Genomic DNA, 20803 nt, shown 5'->3' with positions numbered 1-20803 from the left:
ATGTTAAGCAGTTTGATGGATCTGAAGTAGGCTAACTTGGCTTGTCCATATGCCCCTCTCTGGCCTGAAATCTCATTCATTGCTTGCCAAATATTTCCCAAGAAGTAAATCTGTCCTGAAAGTGATGGAAAGGCGTTTTCAGACCCAGTGAAGGGCCAGATCCAGAATGTCTATCCCAAATCCTCCATGACTGAGCACTTGGTCAGAGGTCAAGAGATTAGCACATGCATACAAGTCATTTCCATTAAAGTCAAATCCATTTGGAGGTGAAAAAAAGAAGAAGCTCCTTACATTTGCTTAGGCCCTACTCTAAATTCCTTGACTTTCAGCTTTGACTTGGCAAAGGGAATAGAATAGAATAGAATAGAATAGAATAGAATCAGTTACCAACAAGATCCTTAAAACAGACTGAAGTGAAGAAGTTTCTTGGATGAGGAAGGAAATGTTTTCAAGGAAGATGAAAAACCAAGGAATTGCCTTTTGGGACAACCATGACCAGAATGATTGAGAATCTCCATAGACATATGGCCACATAGCAGAGGTGGTATTCAGTCAGTTCTGATTGGTTCTGGCGAACCAGTAGTGGAAATTTTGAGTAGTTTGGAGAACTGGCAAATACCACCTGTGGCTGGCCACACCCCCATCTATTCGCTGCCTCTCAAGTCCCTGCTGATTGGCTGGGTCTTCTTCTGTTGTCCTGCACAGAAGAACAGGGCTGGAAAGCAGGTTAGTGGGGTGGGGAGGGAATGGAGATTTTACAATATCTTTGCCCTGCCACACTCACCAAGCCACGCCACACCAACAGAACCAGTAGTAAAAAAATTTGAATCCCACCACTGGGACATAGGTTTTGTTGTTGCTATTGTTGTTGTTGTTTGGCGAGGAGGAAGAGGTCATACTTTGATTCATAGGAATTAACTCAGAAACCTTAACTATAAAACAGAATTTACCTTTCTTTGTACAAAGCTTTGGTGAATTTGAATACCAAGAACTTTTTTTTCGCTCTTTATAATTCTGTGATTAAAAAAAAGAAATTCCAAAGTTTTAACAGAAGGGAGTGAAACACACACAAATACACACACACACAAATACACACACACAAGATTGACCACAGGAGTTCTTTCACTGTTTTTCATGGGCATTTAGTTGATTGCATGCTCTCGGAATTCTAGCAACCTAAATAGGTCCTACTAAATATGTGAAAATGATATGCTCTTAAAATGCTTTGCAAAATTATTCTTGGACAGTTGTAAAAGGGCATAAGTAACTATTTCAACTGACTGACGTGCTCTTTATGGTACATATCTTTTTTTTTTTTTTAGAAAAATTGGTAGCTTAGCAAATTTCAAATCTAACCATTTGCAAAATATCAAAGAGTTGTGGATATTAAAAGGAGGAGGAGGAAGAAAAGGTGGAAGAGGAGGAAGAGGAGGAGGAAAAGGGATTTGGTCATGCTTTGTAATTACATCAAGGAATCTATGCAACAGACCTCTCTTAATGTTCTTGGCATCAAGCTTGTTCTTGAATGTCAGTCTATTGATTGACAAACAAATCATTAGGGAAACAAAAGTGACATGCTTTTCTCCGGAAAGATAATGAAGATTGTCAGCTTCCAATAGACATATAAAAATAAACCACATTTACACTCCATTTACAAGAGACACTAAAAGAAACTAAGACACTAAAACTAAGAAGAAAACTAAAAGTTCAGAACATATCCTCTCTAGTAGTCAACATCCAGATAAGCATGGGTTAACACCAGACAAACAATCAAGCAGAAAACAATGCACCAGTCAAAAAGATGGTGGTGGTGGGGGGACACCCACATTTTCATTTTTACTTCATATAACCTTTCTCTTTTTCTCCCAACATACCCAATTCCTACTGGATATTTTTTTATTCTTTTGACATTCATTCATGAAACTCAGTCAACTGAACATTCCAAAATGCATCACAAAGACCATTGACTGGTGCTAATGGTTGATACAGATTGCTGCCAGCATCCTAGATATCAACCAACCAAGCTTGCTTTCTTCTTCTTCTTCTTCTTCTTCTTCTTCTTCTTCTTCTTCTTCTTCTTCTTCTTCTTCTTCTTCTTCTTCTTCTTCTTCTTCTTCTTCTTCTCCCTCTCCCTCTCCCTCTCCTCCTCCTTCTTTTTCTCCTCCTCCTCCTCTTCCTCCTCCTTCTATTGATGACTGTTTTGTTGTTGTTGTTTTTTTTAAAAAAATGGGCCTTCTCAACCAAAATATAATACCAAAAGTGCTATTTCTGCAAAAAAAGGACAAGGCTTATATAAAATAATATAACCAACATAACTATTCAGCTGAATATAATAGTGTGAACATTGCACCTCATCATTATCACTTACTATTGTTTACAAACTAAAAAATAAATAAATATGTTGGACAATTCATGCACTCTATTATTCCAGCCTCTTCTGGACATTTTTGGACCAACACCAAAAATCTCTGTGGAGGCAGACCTGTGCACTTAAATATATTTATTGAAAAGTTAAGGTAGGTTTTTTCCCTATGGGGAAAAAAATAGAAATACAGAAATGGACCATTTTCCAAAAATAGGGATGATGAACTAGATGAAAAGATTGTTGCTCAAATGGCTGTTCATTTAAGCACTAAGAATTTGATGCTTATATTATAAAGGAAAAAACAGGGAGTTCTTAAGAAGATCAAAAGCTCACTCCGTGGTGCCTGCTGGTTTTATCTTCACTGTGTGCAACCTTCTAAAGCTAATTCATCTAATTCATGTCTTTGTGGAATGGGGATGTGACAAGGATAGAGGCTTCACTGTTCTACTTTGGGAATTTCTGTAAACAAATTAGCAGCTACTTTGGAGGGGGGAATTAGACCAGATTTTTTTAAAAAATACTTGATCTGATCCAAGGAAGCTGCATTGTTCAAAGGCACCAAGATGGAGTCTTGCTTTGTCTTCAGAGCTGATATGTACTGGAGGAAGAGGGGGGAGGAGGAGGACGAGAGAGGTGGTAGTGGTAAAGGAGGAGGAGGAGGAGGAGGAGGAGGAGGAGGAGGAGGAGGAGAAGAAGAAGAAGAAGAAGAAGAAGAAGAAGAAGAAGAAGAAGAAGAAGAAGAAGAAGAAGAAAAAGAAAGAGAGGGATAGGGATAGGGAGAAGAAGGAGGAGGAGGAGGAGGAGGAGAAGAAGAAGAAGAAGAAGAAGAAGAAGAAGAAGAAGAAGAAGAAGAAGAAGAAGAAGAAGAAGAAGAAGAAGAAGAAGAAGAAGAAGAAGAAGAAGAAAACTGCGAGAACTTGGTGCTCTCTCGGCTTGGTTGTTTTCTTGCAGACATTTCACTAGGTAACATCATCTGTGCCAGAAAGGATGAAGGGTTGGAGAGAGGAGGAGGAGGGGGGGAGGAGGGGGAGGAGGAGAAGGAGGAGAAAAGGATGACTGTCGGGTGGCATCTGGGCAAGTGAGTGGAGCTGAGTGTTTTTACTGGCCGGATGCCGTACCTGTCACCAATGCGGAGTTATATTCAACAGATATATTCCCAGTGTGCCCAGAGAGAGAAATATCTGACTCTACCTGGGATTGAACTCACAGCCTCCTGATTGTGAGGCGACAGCTCCACCTCTCGGCCACCGCACCACTCCCAAGATGTTGTACAAATGCACCCCATGTTATCTACGCTTTTAACAATGAACGTTGATTGGGCTAACTCCTCTGCTTTTCGCTGTGAAGCCACGTGATTCTTTTGTGGTGATTTAGACAAAATGGAATGATTACTCTAACTGGGGTCAGCAAGGAATCATTTCACCGCTCAGCTGAACAAAGCTGAGCTGGGTTTTTGGATTAGGAAACGACGAATGCAGCTGAAAGAGAGACAAAACATTTTAACTTTTTTTTCAAGCAGACAATTCCACCTGTCTGAATATCTTTCAGGTAATTATCTGCAAAAGCAGAAGGTGTACACACACACACACACACACACACACACAAAGTAGTGAGTATATACAGCTTGTATAACAGGGTAAATGTGCAGTCCCCTCAAAATAACACAGCCCTTAATGTCTAAACTACTGGCAAAATTTATACTTAAATATTTACAAAATGTGAAGGGATGTACTCACTTCTGTGATATAATGTGTGTGTGTCTGTGTGTGTGTGTGTTTGTGTGTCAGGTGTGGGTTGCTGCCAGTTTTACTACTGGTTCCCAATGCATTCATTCGCTGTTCAATGTAAATTGTTCTTCGCGCATGCACAGAACAATTTGCAGTGAACGGTGCATGCGCAGTCTGTGAAAACCAAAATGGCAGCAGCCCAGCGGTGGCAAGGGGATTGCTTTGGGGGGGGTGTGGCAGGCCTAGGTCACTGCCAGTTCTGTGACCCAGGCTTGAATTCCACTACCGGTTCAGTCTAACCAGGACGAACCGGGAGCAACCCACCTCTGGTGTGTACGTATATGTACTGTATCTGTATATGTGTATCTGTATATATGTGTGTGTTTATGTATATGCACATGCACTGTGTATGTGTGTGTGTGTGTGTATATATGTGCTGTGTATGTGTATTGTCATGAGCCAAGGTGGCGCAGTGGTTAAATGCAGCACTGCAGGCTACTGCTAGATCAGCAGTTCAGCGGTTCAAATCTCACCGGCTCAGGGTTGACTCAGCCTTCCATCCTTCCGAGGTGGGTAAAATGAGGACCCAGATTGTTGGGGGCAATATGCTGACTCTCTGTAAACCGCTTAGAGAGGCCTGAAAGGCCTATGAAGCGGTATATAAGTCTACTGCTATTGCTATTGTGTATGTTGTGTGTGTGTGTGTGTGTAGCACCTGAAGGTCAGACAAGGAACAAGGAGAGATTCAACCTAGAAATAAGGAGGAATTTCCTGACAGGGAGAACAATCCACCCATGGAACAGAAGTTTGCCTTCAGAAGTTGTGGGAGCTTCATCACTGGAAGCTTTCAAGAAGAGACTGGACTGGCATTTATCAGAAATGGTGTAAGGTCTCCTGCTTGAGGGTGGGTGGATTGCACTAATTCACCAACTAGGGGTCTCTCTCTCTCTCTCTCTGTCTCTCTCTCTGTCTCTCTGTCTCTCTCTCTGTTTCTCTCTGTCTCTCTCTGTCTCTCTCTGTCTCTGTCTGTCTCTCTCTGTCTCTGTCTCTGTCTCTGTCTCTGTCTCTGTCTCTCTCTCTCTCTCTCTCTCTCTCTCTCTCTCTCTCTCTCTCTCTCTCTCTCTCTCTCTCTCTCTTTCTCTCTGTTACTTTGATCTTTTCCCCAAATTGCTATTGAGCACAGTATGCACAAATAGCTTAATTATATATTGTGGCTAGTTTCTTTCTTTCCTTTTTTAATGGGCAGCTCCATCTATTGTGCATAGTTGCCATTCAAAGATACAGATCTGCTATTCTTGTAGCGTGTGTTGTTCCCCCTTTGAAATTGCAGGCTTGATTTTTTTTTTTGTACCATTTTATTTAAAGAATAAAGTCTGGGCTTGCTGAACATTAGTTCCTGCTAAGAGCAGACAGTGGGCCATTATGCACGGACCTTCATTCAAAACCACTGATATGGATATGAGGCATCAGTTCTTTTTTCAGAAGTATCGCCTTATATTCTGTACCGCTATATATAGAATTAGAAAGAAAAAAGAAATTACAATTTTAAAAAGCCTTAATTCAAGAAGGTTTATCTAAAAATGGATTCTCTATGCATGGCATAGTTTTGTTCCTTATTTTTGATCTCAGCAGGTTTTATGGTGAAATCCAATACTCCTCCTTCACCTCCTCCTTCTTCTCTTCCTCCTTCTCCTTCCTCTCCTCCTCCTCCTTTTCCTCCTCCTCCCTCTCCTCCTCCTCCTCCTCCCCTCCTCCTCCTCCCTCTCCTCCTCCTCATCCTTCCCCTCCTCCTCCTCCTCCTCCTCCTTTTCCTTCTCCTCCCCCTTCTCCTTCTCCTCTTCCTCTTCCTCCTCCTCCTTCCCTTCCTCCTCTTCCTTTTCTTCCTCCTCCTCCTCCTTCCTCTCCTCCTCCTCCTTCTCGTCTTCCTCCTCTTTCTCCTTTTCCTCTCCCTCCTCCCCCCTCCTCCTCCTCCTCCTTTTCTTCCTCCTCCTCCTTCCTCTCCTCCTCCATGAAATCGAGTTTGACACCACTGGTCTAAGTAGTTCAAATAGGTATAAAAATGTTTTTCACACTTAAGTTATCTACAAGTAACTGAACTACTAACAGTCAAGGCAAATTGGTGGCAGATAAGAATCAGTGGAATTCAAGGTGGGCTGGGCTTAGATCTCTGGTGACTGCAAAGGCATTCATGACTGATGAGGTGCTTGATCTGTCCCTGGTCCTCTTCCCCAATTACAATACATTCCACAATCCTACACCTGTCTATTCCCCCCTCTCATCGACTATACTAATGAAACAGCATATTGAAATAAGAGAAAGTGTGGCAGGCCAAAATTCTAAAAGGAATATAATTGCAGGCCTGACAATCTCACCTTTTTAATATTCCTCAAAATATTTCATTCTTCTGTTTGTGTGTGTTTGGGAGGCATGAAGGCTTCCCACACAACCTTTCAGTCTAAAAGAATAAGAGGATGGACCGGAGTTCTTCAGGTATCACCTATATACGAAAACTCAACTTCCCACAATTTCTTACTTTCTTCTTAGCTAAAAACTAAAAACCAATCTGTTTTGCATCACAAAACGTTAAATTTCTGCTGGTTGAATAAATGAGATAAATTTACATTTCTTTTGCGTCAACGCTCCTGCTTCAGTTACTAATGGAGAGAAGCAGCGGGCTTCTCCAACTGCCTAAAGTCCATCATCCCGAGCCTCCAGATGGCCCAAACAAACAACCACAATCTTCTTCGTTACGTACCGTTGTACTTTCACCAGAATGTGAAACCATCTGCGATAGATTCCTTTACATTTACATGACTGAATGTGCCTTCCTTCAAATTAATTTTATATACCGATTGAGAAAACAAGCATATCAGCCAGAAAAAGTAGCAATTTAACTCCCTGGGAAAAGTAGGTCTCGGAAGTTGGGTGCTCTAATTAACTCTTCTCAGTGACAATTTTAGCCTTTGGGTTAATATTTGTCTTCATTACTTAATATCACCTCTCGGCCAGATATATACTGAGGTGGCTTTAAAATGCATTTGATGAGCATATATCAACAAACATTATGGAAAAGAACATATATACTGTGTGTGTGTGTATGTGTGTGTATGTGTGTGTGTGTGTATGTGTGTGTGTGTGTGTGTGTGTGTGTATATATATATATATATATATATATATATATATATATATATATATATATATATATATTAGATTTTACTTTTATTTATCAGCACAAATACAACATATATATGTGTGTGTGTGTGTGTGTGTTTATTTGTGCTGATAAATAAATAAAGGGAGACTAGTATAGATCTATTTCAAGCTATTTAGCTCTCAATCTAAGAGATCTTAATGGCTAAGATCTCTGCCTAGTGTGCCTAGTATGCCATATAGCCCAGGTTCAAATCCCAGTAAGGGTATGGCTAGCTGATGAGAGCTAAATAGCTTGAAATAGATCTATACTAGTCTCCCTTTATTTATTTATCAGCACAAATAAAAAAACACAAATATAACAAAGGCAACAGTAAAAATATTGGGTTTCTGTCGTGATGGACTCTTGTGACGAGCCGATTGACAGATGATGGAAGCAGTTAGCTTCCTCCCATAATTGGGGCTTACCAGGGGTTGTAAAAATCGTGTGTGTGTGTGTGTATATATATATATATATATATATATATATATATATATATATATATATATATATATATATATATATATATATATATATATATATATATATATATATATATATATATATATATATATATATATTAGATTTTACTTTTATTTATCAGCACAAATACAACATATATATATCGAGGTAATAAATGAGAACAGTCTATATTTAACTGAACTATCCAATTATTTAGGAATTCACCAATCGAGGTGTCATTCACCAGTCCTACAGAGTCTCCAAATGACTTGTTGTTAGTTGCTAAGTCGTGTCCGACCCATCGTGACCCCATGGACGACGTTCCTCCAGGCCTTCCTGTCCTCTGCCATCCTCTGGTCCATTTAAGCTCACGCCTACTGCTTCGGTGACTCCATCCAGCCACCTCATTCTCTGCCGTCCCCTTCTTCTTTTGCCCTCCATCGTTGCCAGCATGAGGCTCTTCTCCAGGGAATCCTTTAGGTCGTCAAAGTATTTTGAGTTTCATCTTCAGGATCTGGCCTTCTAAAGAGCAGTCAGGGTTGATCTCCTCTAGGACCGACTGGCTGGATTGCCTTGCAGTCCAAGGGACTCGCAGGAGTCTGAAAGACTATTCTGGAGCAAACACAGGTGTGAAAGCTTCCTTTTTCTCCGTCTCTTCCCTCAAACTCTCCTGGCAATATTTCTGATATTGCTTGAAAAACAAACGCTAAGTCTTTGGGCAGTTAAATAAATTATTAAAGCCAACCTTACATTGCTTGACTCCCCAGGGAATCTTCTCTAAAGGTCTATAGATGTGGGACCAGAAGGTTTTTGAACTTTGCCTCCAATTCTCAGATTTTTGCCTTACCCTTCTTTAAACAATTTGCTACACAGGAAAGGATTACGCTCTATATTTATCTGTTTCCCCTTAAGGATCGGAGGCGATTCTTTCTCGTTCCAGGAGAGCTGGAAATTCACTTTGCTTTTTATTATTTATCCTGGGCTTTGTTTCTCAGAGTAGTGATGTCTGCAGTGGAAGATGGAAATGTACTGATGGCACAAAAGAGGGGTTCCCAACATCTGGGACGTGACCCACTGCAGGCTATGCTCAGACAGGAAATCCTACAACACTACAGACAAATGGTTGTCCAACATCTTTAAAATTTCCAGGGTCGGAGCATTCACAACTTCAGGAGGCAAGATGTTCCACTGATTAACCGTTCTTCCTGTCAGGAAATTTCTCCTCGGTTCGAAGTTGCCTCCTCTCCTTGATTTACACCATTGTATACAATTACATGTATTTACACCATTGTTGGCAAAGCTACGGGGAAAGTGAAGATTTATTGAACCCGATTGAACATCAAGTCTCCAGAACCTGACTCTGAACTCCTTCTGACTCTGACAACTTTTGATATCTTGAAATGTTGACCTGGTCCTCAGGCCTTGTCTTCTGAGTAAGCTAAAGCAGGACAAAGCCCATTGTGCAGTTTCTAATTCATCACTGAATTATTTTCATACTCCATGCTTGATGTGTGGATGGTAGTAGATATTTTGACTTTAGCACTAGCTTAGGGGGTCTTGGGAGAAGAATGTTAGGATAAAACCTCTATGGCTTTTACACAATGAAATAACGTATAGGCAGCAGTCATTTTTTTCTTTTACTATGGATATTCTTTAGTCAGCTAATGAGGCCAGAAATAGAATAACTATGATCATTGCTCCTTTACTGTTGTGATTTATACCACGAGGATGACACAATCTAACTAACCTTGTTGGTTTTGACTGATATTGGAGATTTAATTCCCTTGTAATTTATAGTTTTTCTTTTTTCTTTTCAGATTTGGTCATTTTTTTGTATGTTAATTGGTTTACTGCTTTCCATGGTTTTGTTCTAATTTTTTTACACAGGTCTCACCCAGGGGTGGGCTTCAAAAAGTTTAGCAAGGGGATCTCTACCCATTTGCTGGGTGGGTGTGGCCATGGTGGGTATGGCCCAGTTGGCCTACTGCACCACAGCGGGGGTTGGGGGCATTTTTGCCCTCCCTGGGCTCCAGAGGCTTTTTTTGAGCCTCCGGGAGGGTGAAAATGGCCTTCACAGATTCCGGAGGCATTCTGGAGGTCAGTAATGGGCCCATTTCTAGACTTCCCAAAATTCCGGTAGGCCTGTTTTTTGCCTCTGCACATGCCTTGCACTTAACTACATCCAAAACGGGCCACGTGGGGACTCCTGGGAGAGGCAGGGTGGGGTGGGAGGGACCAGCCAGGAGTGGGATTTGCAGGTGCTCTGAACTGTGCAGAATCTTAGCTAGAGGTTCTCTCGAACCCCTGCAAACCCCTAGCAGCCAACCCCTGGCTCATCAGGTATTGCTTAGGCAGCCTATACATTGATTAAAGAAATTCAGGCAGCAGATAAATAAATGTTCTGACCCCCTCCTCCGTCCAGTAACGACTGCCGAGACAAGCTTAACTGGAATGTACTTTAATAGCAAGAAACCTAAACCTCGGTGGCTGAAAGCCAAGCAGAACAAACAGATAAGGACCTTGGCAGCAACTGAGACAAACTCAGGCAACAATAGCAATAACAGTTAGACTTATATACCGCTTCCTAGGGCTTTCAGCCCTCTCTAAGCGGTTTACAGAGTCAGCATATTGCCCCCAACAACAATCCGGGTCCTAATTTTACCCACCTCGGAAGGATGGAAGGCTGAGTCAACCCTGAGCAGATGAGATTTGAACAGCCGAACTGCAGAACTGCAGTCAGCTGAAGTAGCCTGCTGTGCTGCATTTAACCACTGTGCCACCTCGGCTCTAAATAAACACAGATAAGGCTTGGCAGCAATCCAGCCTGCCAAGCTCACAGTAATGCCCTCCGACATTCAATCCTGCATTGACTTCTGCAAAGTAGCTTTTTATAGTCTGGAGAGGAGCCTAATAACCACCAGCTGAGTGCAATTACCTCCTGTAATTGCATAATTGTTCCTGACGCTAGGAGCTCTTCGATGGCGTGCATCCAGGAACAACTCACTACTGGCCTCCGGCTCACTGTCCCTTGTCTCCTCCCCACTGGTCCAAGGCTCAGGTGCCTCCTGGTGGCCAACCAGCCTCTCTGTCCCCTGCTCAGAGTCGGAACCCTGTCCAGGGTCCTCCACATCCCCCAGAGCCGATTCATAGGATCCCTCGCTGTCAGAGTCTGGTGGCAGCTCCAACGGCACCTGCTGGGCCACAACAAATAAATAAATCTGAAAAAGCAACCAATGGCATGGGTAACATTGGGATGAAAGATCATTTTAAAAAACAGAATTCTAAGCTAGGCTGGCAAAGCTAAATCAATCAAACAAAATAGAGTCCCCCCCAAAAGACTCCAGTTTGAAAGCACATTGATTCTGAAGATGGTCACCAGGAGTGAAACATGAATTAGGGAAGTCTCCTGTTAACCACATTATGGAGTCCGAAGACTGAGGTTAAGCAAATAAAATAAAAGCCTAAATAATATGAATTCCTTTAAACAAGTGTAATGATGCTAGGTAAAATTATCAGGGCTAGAATGGAGCTGGTTTGCTTTCTATTTATATTGCAAGTAGTATATTAACAGGGAGAAAACCCCATTCTCTTCCACCACTGATGATGTTACCTAACTGGGTAATGAAACGTCTGCAAGAAAACAACCAAGCTCACAGAGTATCAATTGGTAAAATAAATACAATGTGCAGCAGTAGTCGCCCAATTGTTCCCCCACCCCAGGGGCAGCAACCTTAAACACTCAAAGAGTCACAAGGTCCTAACCGGAAACCCCCGTTCAATTCTGGAGCTAACCGGAAGTCTAGTTCCTCCACCATAGAGTCTCCTCCTAGCATGACGCCTCTTTTCCCTCTGCCAACCAGAAGTCCGGTTCCCCCACCATAGAGTCTCCTCCTAGTGCGGCGTCCTTTTTCCTCTATCTGTCCTAACCGAAAACCCTATCAATGGTGGAGCCGAGCGGCAACAGGGAGCTGCAGCAGAGGGATGAAAGAGCCACATGCGGCTCCTGAGCTGAGGATTGCTGACCCTGCCTCACCCCAACGAAGAACAATTTGTACTCCTTGGACAAAGGTTAGATTTGATGTAAGACAGCTCCTATCTTTTTATTAGTACTTGATTTAATTAGCTTTAATCTGGGAACATTTGAATGATTCTACCCAATCTTCCAAGCAACAGAAGTCAAGGAACAATTTACAGAGCCAAATAGGGGACCGTAGAGCAGCCTGTCAAGGTGAAGCATATCAGTAGAAGAACAAACACATTTAGTTTTCAGCAAAGTGTGTCAAAAGCGTTTGGAGAAATCAACTCCGTATTATTATCGGAAAAGTGAGAAATTAGGTGCTCGGGCCAAGGTTCCCACAAAGGAAGAGATAGCGGTAGGGAAATTGCCTTAGGTAGCGTCCTCATCGATCAAAGTGGCGGTGGGCAAAGCTCAGCCTACAAGGACAAATAGATCAAATCTAAATATAATAATTGTACTGCAGTGTGATGACATTTATGAAATGGCTTGTATCTCCAGAGCGGTAGACAGGTGGCAATTGTTTCATTTCTCCCAATCAATCAGGGGGGAGATTATTCTGGAAAGCAAAGCCTAGGGACAGGGATGGCTAAGATTTTGCCGAAAGTGCATGTTTGGTTTGGTTTGGTTTATTAGATTTATATGCCGCCCTTCTCCCAAGGACTCAGGACGGCGTACAACATTAAAGGAAAGACATAATACAAAAGTTTTTTTAAAAAATTAAATAGAATATCCCAAACAAATCCAATTAGAATTAAGAATAACATTTTTAAAAAAAAGAATTAAAATTAACAATGATCAATCATTTATTTTGTTTTGTTCAGGCCAGGCTGGCTTGCTAGAAAAGCCAACTATTTAGGGCGCGACGGAAGGACCGGAGGTCGGGGATTATACGAAGCTCCGGGGGCAGCTCATTCCAGAGGGAAGACGCACCCACAGAGAAGGCTCTCCCCCTGGGGGTCGCTAGCCGACACTGTCTGGCCGACGGCACCCTGAGGAGGCCAACTCTGTGGGATCGCACTGGATGGTGGGAGGCTACCGGTGGCAGTAGGTGGTCTCACAGGTATCCTGGGCTTAAGCCATGGAGCGCTTTAAAGGTCATAATTAGTGCCTTGAATCCCACCCGGAAGACAACCGGCAACCAGTGCAGGCAGCGTAAAAGGGGTGTAACATGGGAGCACCTAGGTGCCCCCATAATAACACATGCAACCACATTCTGGACCAGCTGAAGCCTCCGGGTGCTCTTCACATAATGCAATCTGTGTGTGGCCCCCCCTGCCTGCCCCGCCCCTGTGCATGCGCACGCAACCTCCCGTGTGCACCTTTCCCTCTGTGCATGTATGTGCAACCCCCCCACGCTCCCACCACCACCCAAGCATGCATATATGACCCCCAGGCATATGCGTGCAACCTCCCCCACATGGGCCTCCCACCCATGCATGCATGTCTCCTACATGCACCCTGCCCCTGCGCATGGGCAGCAGCGACCCAAAAACCAGTCGGCTGGTGGGAGACACATGCCAGAGGTGGATTCCTACAAGTTTGGACTGGTTCAGCCGAACTGGTAGTAACTTGGCGGCCTGGGTTGCTGGAACCAACAGCGGTCCAGGACTGCCATGCCCCTGAACAGGTTCTCCATGGAAGCACTAAGCAGTTAGACTTATATACCGCTTCATAGGGCTTTCAGCCCTCTCTAAGCGGTTTACAGAGTCAGCATATCGCCCCCACAGTCTGGGTCCTCATTTCACCCACCTTGGAAGGATGGAAGGCTGAGTCAACCTTGAGCCGGTGAGATTAGAACCGCCGAACTGCAGATAACAGTCAGCTGAAGTAGCCTGCAGTACTGCACCCTAACCACTGCGCCACCTCGGCACTATCTTGTTTTTCAGTTCTGTGCATGCGCAGAACAATTTTTCATTGCAAAAAAATATATCTTTGCGCACACCAAACTGGCAGTAATGCTGGCACATGCATGGAGGAGCTGAGCTGGGGTGACGACTCATGTGCCCACAGGTGTGCCAGCTGTGGCATGCATTCTACAGCTTCACCATCCCAGCCCTAGGAGTTTGGGATGCCTTCCAGATGGTGTTTGTTGGGGACATACTGAGCATACCGGACTCAGATTAATCTCCCTTTATTATATGGACTATGTTGTATTAAATTGACTATATTATATTAACTATCTCTGGGTGTTCATTTGATTGATATCATCTGCCTAACTGGTGGCTTTCCAGAGACAGCAAGTTCAAATGTCTGATTCTGTCACAACCAATTGATTAAAACTCGGTGGATACGAAAATAAAAGTGGACCTTGTACTAGCATAAAAAAATTCTAGGATACAAAATACAAAAAAGAAATCCAGTATTTAATACTACATATAGTTACGGCGGCAAGGATTGCCTTTGCCCAGAAATGGAAAAAACAAATTAATTCCAAGCGAAGATGAAATAATACGAAAGGTTTTGGATTGTGCTGAAAAGGACAAACTAACTAAAGAAATCCAGGGAAAAGAAGAATCAGAATCCCACCAGATATGGGATAAATGGTATAGGTGGATGGAGGAAAGAAACAAGAATCAATGAAGGAATATAACAAAACTCAAAAAATAGTAGTTATGAGTAAAATAAGAGGGTTAAGAATGGTGAAATCCAAATGAAATCCAATAGAAGGGGAAATAATATAAGGTGAGCGGTATCGATTCATAATTGCTATTAGAAAGAACAGGAAGCTCCTGTTTGTAGTGTATTGTGTAAATGTGGTGTAGGTCTAAGTTTTGTGTGTGTGTATTTTACATGTTTGGTAATAATTTTTTTTAAAAAAAATCTTTTTTTATTAATTTTTTATTTTATCAATTTTATATATACATCCACAATTATATGATCTCATCACTGTTATTAATAATATGTATTTATAACAATTTTTCCCTACAGTTGACAATATACTTGAAAATTGCTTTCTTACCATCCCATAGATCCATCTTATCTTACAACGGTCCTACTTCTTCTTCCCTCCCTCCCTCTTTCCTTCCCTCGTTTCTTCTCTCCTACTCTCCTTCCTTCCCTCCTTCCTTCCCTCCCTCCTTCCCCCTTCCCTCCCTCCTTTCTTCTCTCCTTCTCTCCTTCCTTCCTTCCCTCCTTCCTTCCTTCCTTCCCTCCTTTCTTCTCTCCTTCTCTCCTTCCTTTCCCCCTTCCTTTCCTCCTTCCTTCCCCCCTTCCTTCTCTCCTACATTCTAGGATGGAGGGGAAAACATGTTTAAATTTCTCTTAAATTTTAAGATCTAAGCCAAGGACTTCAGTGGAGATTCTCAAGTCATCCAGGTCATGGTTGTCCCAAAAGTTGCTTTTTCAAAAGGCAGCTGGACTTCGTTTTTTGTTTTTTTCCATGAAGAAGTTTTGTTCTTCAGAACTGAAGAAGCTTCTTGGATGAGAAGCAAAATGTCCTCAAGAAAATAAAAATAAAAAAGAGTCTACTTGCCTTTTGAAAAAGCACCTGTGGGACAACAATTCAAGGGATTACGAGGGCACAGATAAACCTTCCAATGGCCTCAATGACTCTCAGAAAAAAGTGCTAAGGATCAGATGACTGCAAAGAATATAAATGTTTCCATTCTCCACCATTCAGTGAGAACTTAAGAAGCTTCTTGGGTGAGAAGCAAAACTTCTTCAAGCAAGAGAGTCCAGATGCTTTTGAAAAGAAAGCACCTTTGGGACAGTTGGAATAAGAGGCAAAAACTAAAGAAGAAACATATTTGTTTGTTTGTTTGTTTGTTTGTTTGTTTGTTTGTTGTCTTTCCTTGTATTGTGTCTGATTTTCAGAGATTGTCTGGACAAATCTCTGCAGTTTTCTTGGCAAGGTTCTTCGGAAGTGATTTGCCTATTTTTTATTCCCCACCCACAGTAATTTCTTATTACCTGAAACCATATTACAAATTTCCTGTCTATCTATCTATCTATCTATCTATCTATCTATCTATCTATCTATCTATCTATCTATCTATCTATCTATCTATCTATCTATCTATCTACCTACCTACCTACCTACCTACCTACCTACCTACCTACCTACCTACCTACCTATCTATCTATCTATCTATCTATCTATCTAAGCCAAATACCACTCACTCGTCACTAAACCTCCAGAACCTTAAAGCCTACAAACTTGAAATTTGGCACGAATGTTTCTCTTGGCTTCTAGGTGCTCACTAAGAAAGGATTTTTTTGAAATGACCATCAGATCATTAGGTACTTCTTATACAGTAATTAACGTGCTCTGAGGCTAAGGCGTTCTACTCCCTCTCCCCACCTGAAAAGAACTCTGTTCCAACTGCCAGTTGCCTTATATTAACACGCTCCATTGCTAAGGAGTTAGACATTCTATTCCCCCATCTCACCTGAAAAGAACTCTGTTCCAAATGCCAGTTGCCTCACATTACGTTACCTCTGTTCAAACTGTCAGATGTTCCACTCCTTCACTCAGGAACGGTCTGTGGCTCCTTAGAGTGCTAAAGATTGGGTTGGGGGCTCCTTACAGTACTAAACGTTGGTACCTCACCAAAAAGTCTACACCTTCCACCTATGGAACTGCTTCCAGACTCAAGGCGGTGGGAGTGATATTCCCTTATATGTTTCAATTTCTGATCATCACTGAGCCAACAGATGTAACTGGAGTGAACCGAATTTCTCCTGCGTTGCCCGATCACATAATTTCATCGCAAAGCATGGGTATCCAGCTAGTATCTATATAACCTTCCTCTGAAATGTTTTATGTAAATTTATGCCCAGATAATTTTAAACTGGAACTATCCTCCAGAAACGTAAGACGTTGACAGATTTCATAAAGAATATGAAGACTACTTAGAGATATTTTTTCTTTGTTTTTTTTTCCTTCCTAATTATTAGATTCATTTGTGTTCAAACAACAATTTGCTCCCCTTATAGCCCTCCCCCCCAAAAAAATGTATAATGTCAAGTCAAATTAATTTGCGGTAAGGCAATCATTTCCATAGCAACAAATTCATGTTATTATTACAGGGTCATGACTTCAGTGCAGAGAGCTAAGGCAAGGTGATAAGAGCATTTATTTTATAACTCTTCAGAGCATTCTGCCTTTCTGTTCTTGTTTCTTACCCTGGTTTGGAAATCAAACTAGAATCAGAGAATATGGAGTCATATATACAGTAGAATAACAGATAATCGGTGTTGGAAAGGACTTTAGAGGTCTTCTAGTCTAACCCCCTGCTCAAATAGGAGTGCCTATACCATTTCAGACCAATTGTTGTCCAATTTCTTCTTGAAAACTCCCAGTGTTGGCCTACCTGCAAGTTCCTGTTTGGGAAACCATGATGGTTCTCACTGTCAGGAAATTTCTCCTTATTTCTAGGTTGGTTCTCTCCTTGATTAGTTTCCACCCATTGCTTCTTGTTCTGCCTTCTGATGCTTTATAGAATAATTGAACACACACACAGCCCTCTTCCTTGTGGCAGCCTCTCAAATATTGGAACAGTGCTACAACATTACCCCTAGACCTTCTTTTAGCTAAATTAGACATACCCGCTTCCTGCAACTGTTCTTCATGTGTTTTAACCTCCGGTCCATAGATGGTATTCAGCCAGTTCAGATCGGTTCGCCCGAACCAGTAGTGGAAATTGCCAACACCTCCGCTCTATGATGGATTTTTTAGCTGTGTTTTCAAGCCACACACATGTATGAAAGCTGCATATATGAGCAAAACGCATGCACATATGGCTGTGTGAGTGTGTCAATGTGCGTGCTCACATTTGTAGGGAAAGTAGGGAAAACCGTGCTCCCCTCCCTTAATTGTCTTTGTTGCTCTTCTCTGCACTTAATTCTTTTCAGTCAGTAAGGATTGTGTTCTGACCCCCTCCTCTGTCCAGTAACGAATGCCGAGACAAGCTTAACTGGAATATACTTTAATAGCAAGACACCAAAACCTCGGTGGCTGAAAGCCAAGCAGAACAAACAGATAAGGACCTTGGCAGCAACTCAGGCAAACTCGGCCAGCAATAAACACAGATAAGGCTTAGCAGCAATCCAGCCTGCCAAGCTCACAGTACTGTCCTCCGACGTTCAATCCTGCATTGACTTCTGCAAAGAGGGCCGTGTGAACAAGTATTCCTTTTATAGTCTGGAGAGGAGCCTAATGACCACCAGCTGAGTACAATCCCCTCCTGTAATTGCATAATTGTTCCTGACACCTAGTAGCTCTTCGATGGCATGCATCCAGGAACAACTCACTACTGGTCTCCGGCTCACTCTCCCTTGCCTCCTCCCCACTGGTCCAAGGCTCAGGTGCCTCCTGGTGGCTAACCAGCCTCTCTGTACCCTGCTTGGGGTCAGAACCCTGTCTAGGGTCCTCCACATCCTCCAGAGCCGACTCAGAGGGCCCCTCGCTGTCGGAGTCTGGTGGCAGCTCCAACGGCACCTGCTGGGCCACAACAGGATTGTATGGATTATTCTATGGAACTTGCAAGGAATGGTGAAACTATGTCTCTAAAACTGTGTTGCTGGTTGGTTCCTTCCACAATGGAAAGATTTCCTATTTGGGATGTTTTATTTCTGGTGGAAACCTGCATGGGTGCACAAAGGGTCCTGTACAACACATATTTGTGCCCATGTCATGGAATAATAGATGGAAGGGAGGAAGTGCATTACATGATTCACTGGAACAGAGGTTATGTCTTACCATTTGTCTGTGTCTGTGTGTGTGGAGGTGGCACAGTGATTAAATGCAGCACTGCAATCTACTTCAGCTGACTGCAGTTCTGCAGTTCGGCTGTTCAAATCTCACTGGCTCAGGGTTGATTCAGCCTTCCATCCTTCTGAGGTGGGTAAAATGAGGACCCGGATTGTTGTTGGGGGCAATATGCTGACTCTGTAAACCGCTTAGAGAGGGCTGAAAGCCCTATGAAGCGGTATATAAGTCTAATCTAACTGCTATTGCTGTTGCTATTCTTAAAATGTGTCTGTATTGATAATGAGGGACATGGTGGCTCAGTGGCTAAAATGTAATATATTACTGCACTACTAAGTGCTTGTTCTTGATTGCCATTTTTTTCTTTTTTTGTTGACACTGGATCCTAAATTGCACAAGCAATCTACCACTTTAATATCTTCAATTCCAATGCTACTTGCTATATCTGTTGACATTTGCTTGTCTTCTTTATATTTAATTATAGTTTTCCCCACTCCACTGTGCTCTTTCACTTTCATTACTAGAGTTTGCAGATCATTGATAGTCTTCATCTCTCAAAATAGTGTCAACAGCACAGCACAGTGATTGATGTCTCTTCTTTAATTTTAAAACCACACTCATCTTCCAATCCACTTTTCCTCGATATATATTCACCACTAGCTGATAACCTGGCATCGTCCGGGTATTTATTTATCTTTTATCCTAATCTTGTAGTAGACAGGAAATGCCCTGATATTGTTGAAAATGTCCGGATCAAACATCATTTCTAATGTTGGATTTTGCTGGGTGGTGGGTGGGGTTTTTTTGTTGACTAAGGCTGGATTCCAGATGTCTGATAGGCAGGAAGTATCATCACGTTTATTTATATTGTGGGGGTGTTTCTCTGTAAGAGAATAATTATGGGAGCTATCAAAATAAACACCCCCACAACATGAAGAAACGTGATGATACCACCCATCTACCAGACATCTGGAAACCAGCCCTAGTCAACAAATGAGTCCCACTCACCACTCAGGCCGTTACAACACGAAACAACAATGGACACACAGCCAGTACCAATCAGCACCAATTTACCAATCATGATGCACATCCAATCAATCCACTTACTGAAACAAAGCCAGCACTCCACACACCCCCACCAAGATTTATAGAAAGACGGCAGCTCTGACCATGCTTTAAGCCCAAAACCCAGCCTGAAGATGGTGAGTGAGACCTTGCCACAACATTGCCAAGACAATCTCAATCTTACATGGAAAAAGACCCAAATACAACAAGACCAGCACACATACGCACACACACACACGTTTTCGTAGATTTTCACAGGTGTAGGTATGCTGGTTTTGTTGTATTCGGGTCTTTTCCCCTGTAAGATTGAGATTGTCTTGGCAACATTTTGGCGAGTGAGACCTTGCCGAAATGATGCCAAGACAATCTAAATCTAAATCTAAATCTAAATCTAAATCTAAATCTAAATCTAAATCTAAATCTAAATCTAAATCTAAATCTAAATCTAAATCTAAATCTAAATCTATCTATCTATCTATCTATCTATCTATCTATCTATCTATCTATCTATCTATCTATCTATCTATCTATCTATCTATCCATTCATTCATTTATAGTCCATTTCCGTTATCTTTTTATGCAGTCTTTTATAGAACTCTTCCTGCTTATTATTTGACTAATCCTTTAGACACATTCAATTCTTCCTGGTACTTACACTGTTAACATTTTAACAACTTTCTCTCTTTCAAGCTTAAAAGAGAGAAAAATGCTTAAATTGCAAGCATTTCTCTCCAAGTCTTGAGAAACTTGGCAAAAATGGAGACTGTCTAAAAATTACCCTAGTAGTGCAACATAGAAATATTTTTACTTACCTCCAGACCTATTTTCACATTGTAGTTTCATTCTGGTTGAATCATCCTCACTGCTCCGTGACATTATGTATATATGCCTCTTTGCTTCTCCCGCCTTATCCATTTGGTCAGGGGTGGGCTGTTGGATTTGGGAGAAGATCTAGCTAAGACTCTGTGCAGAGAACCCCCAAATCCCACTCCTGGCTGGCCACGCCCAGCCTTCCCAAGAGTCCCCATGCAGCCTGTTTTGGATGCAGGTAAGAGCAGGGCATGTATGGAGGCTTGGAGAGGGTTAGAAACGAGCCTACCAGAAGTTCAGGAACACTGGACATGGGCCCATTTCCAACCTCCAGGGCAGTGGTGGGATTCAAATAATTTAACAACCGGTTCTCTGTCCTAGATGGGTAGGCATGGCTTGGTGATCATGTGACGGTGGGCGTGGCCAACTCAACGTCACTCACATCGATGGGCGCTCC

Source organism: Thamnophis sirtalis, unplaced genomic scaffold (assembly GCF_051295495.1).
Source record: "Thamnophis sirtalis isolate CommonGarterSnake01/CBP01778 unplaced genomic scaffold, rThaSir2_p1.2 scaffold_10, whole genome shotgun sequence".
Taxonomy (NCBI): Eukaryota; Metazoa; Chordata; class Lepidosauria; order Squamata; family Natricidae; genus Thamnophis; species Thamnophis sirtalis.
Note: the sequence above shows the minus strand (reverse complement) of the source record.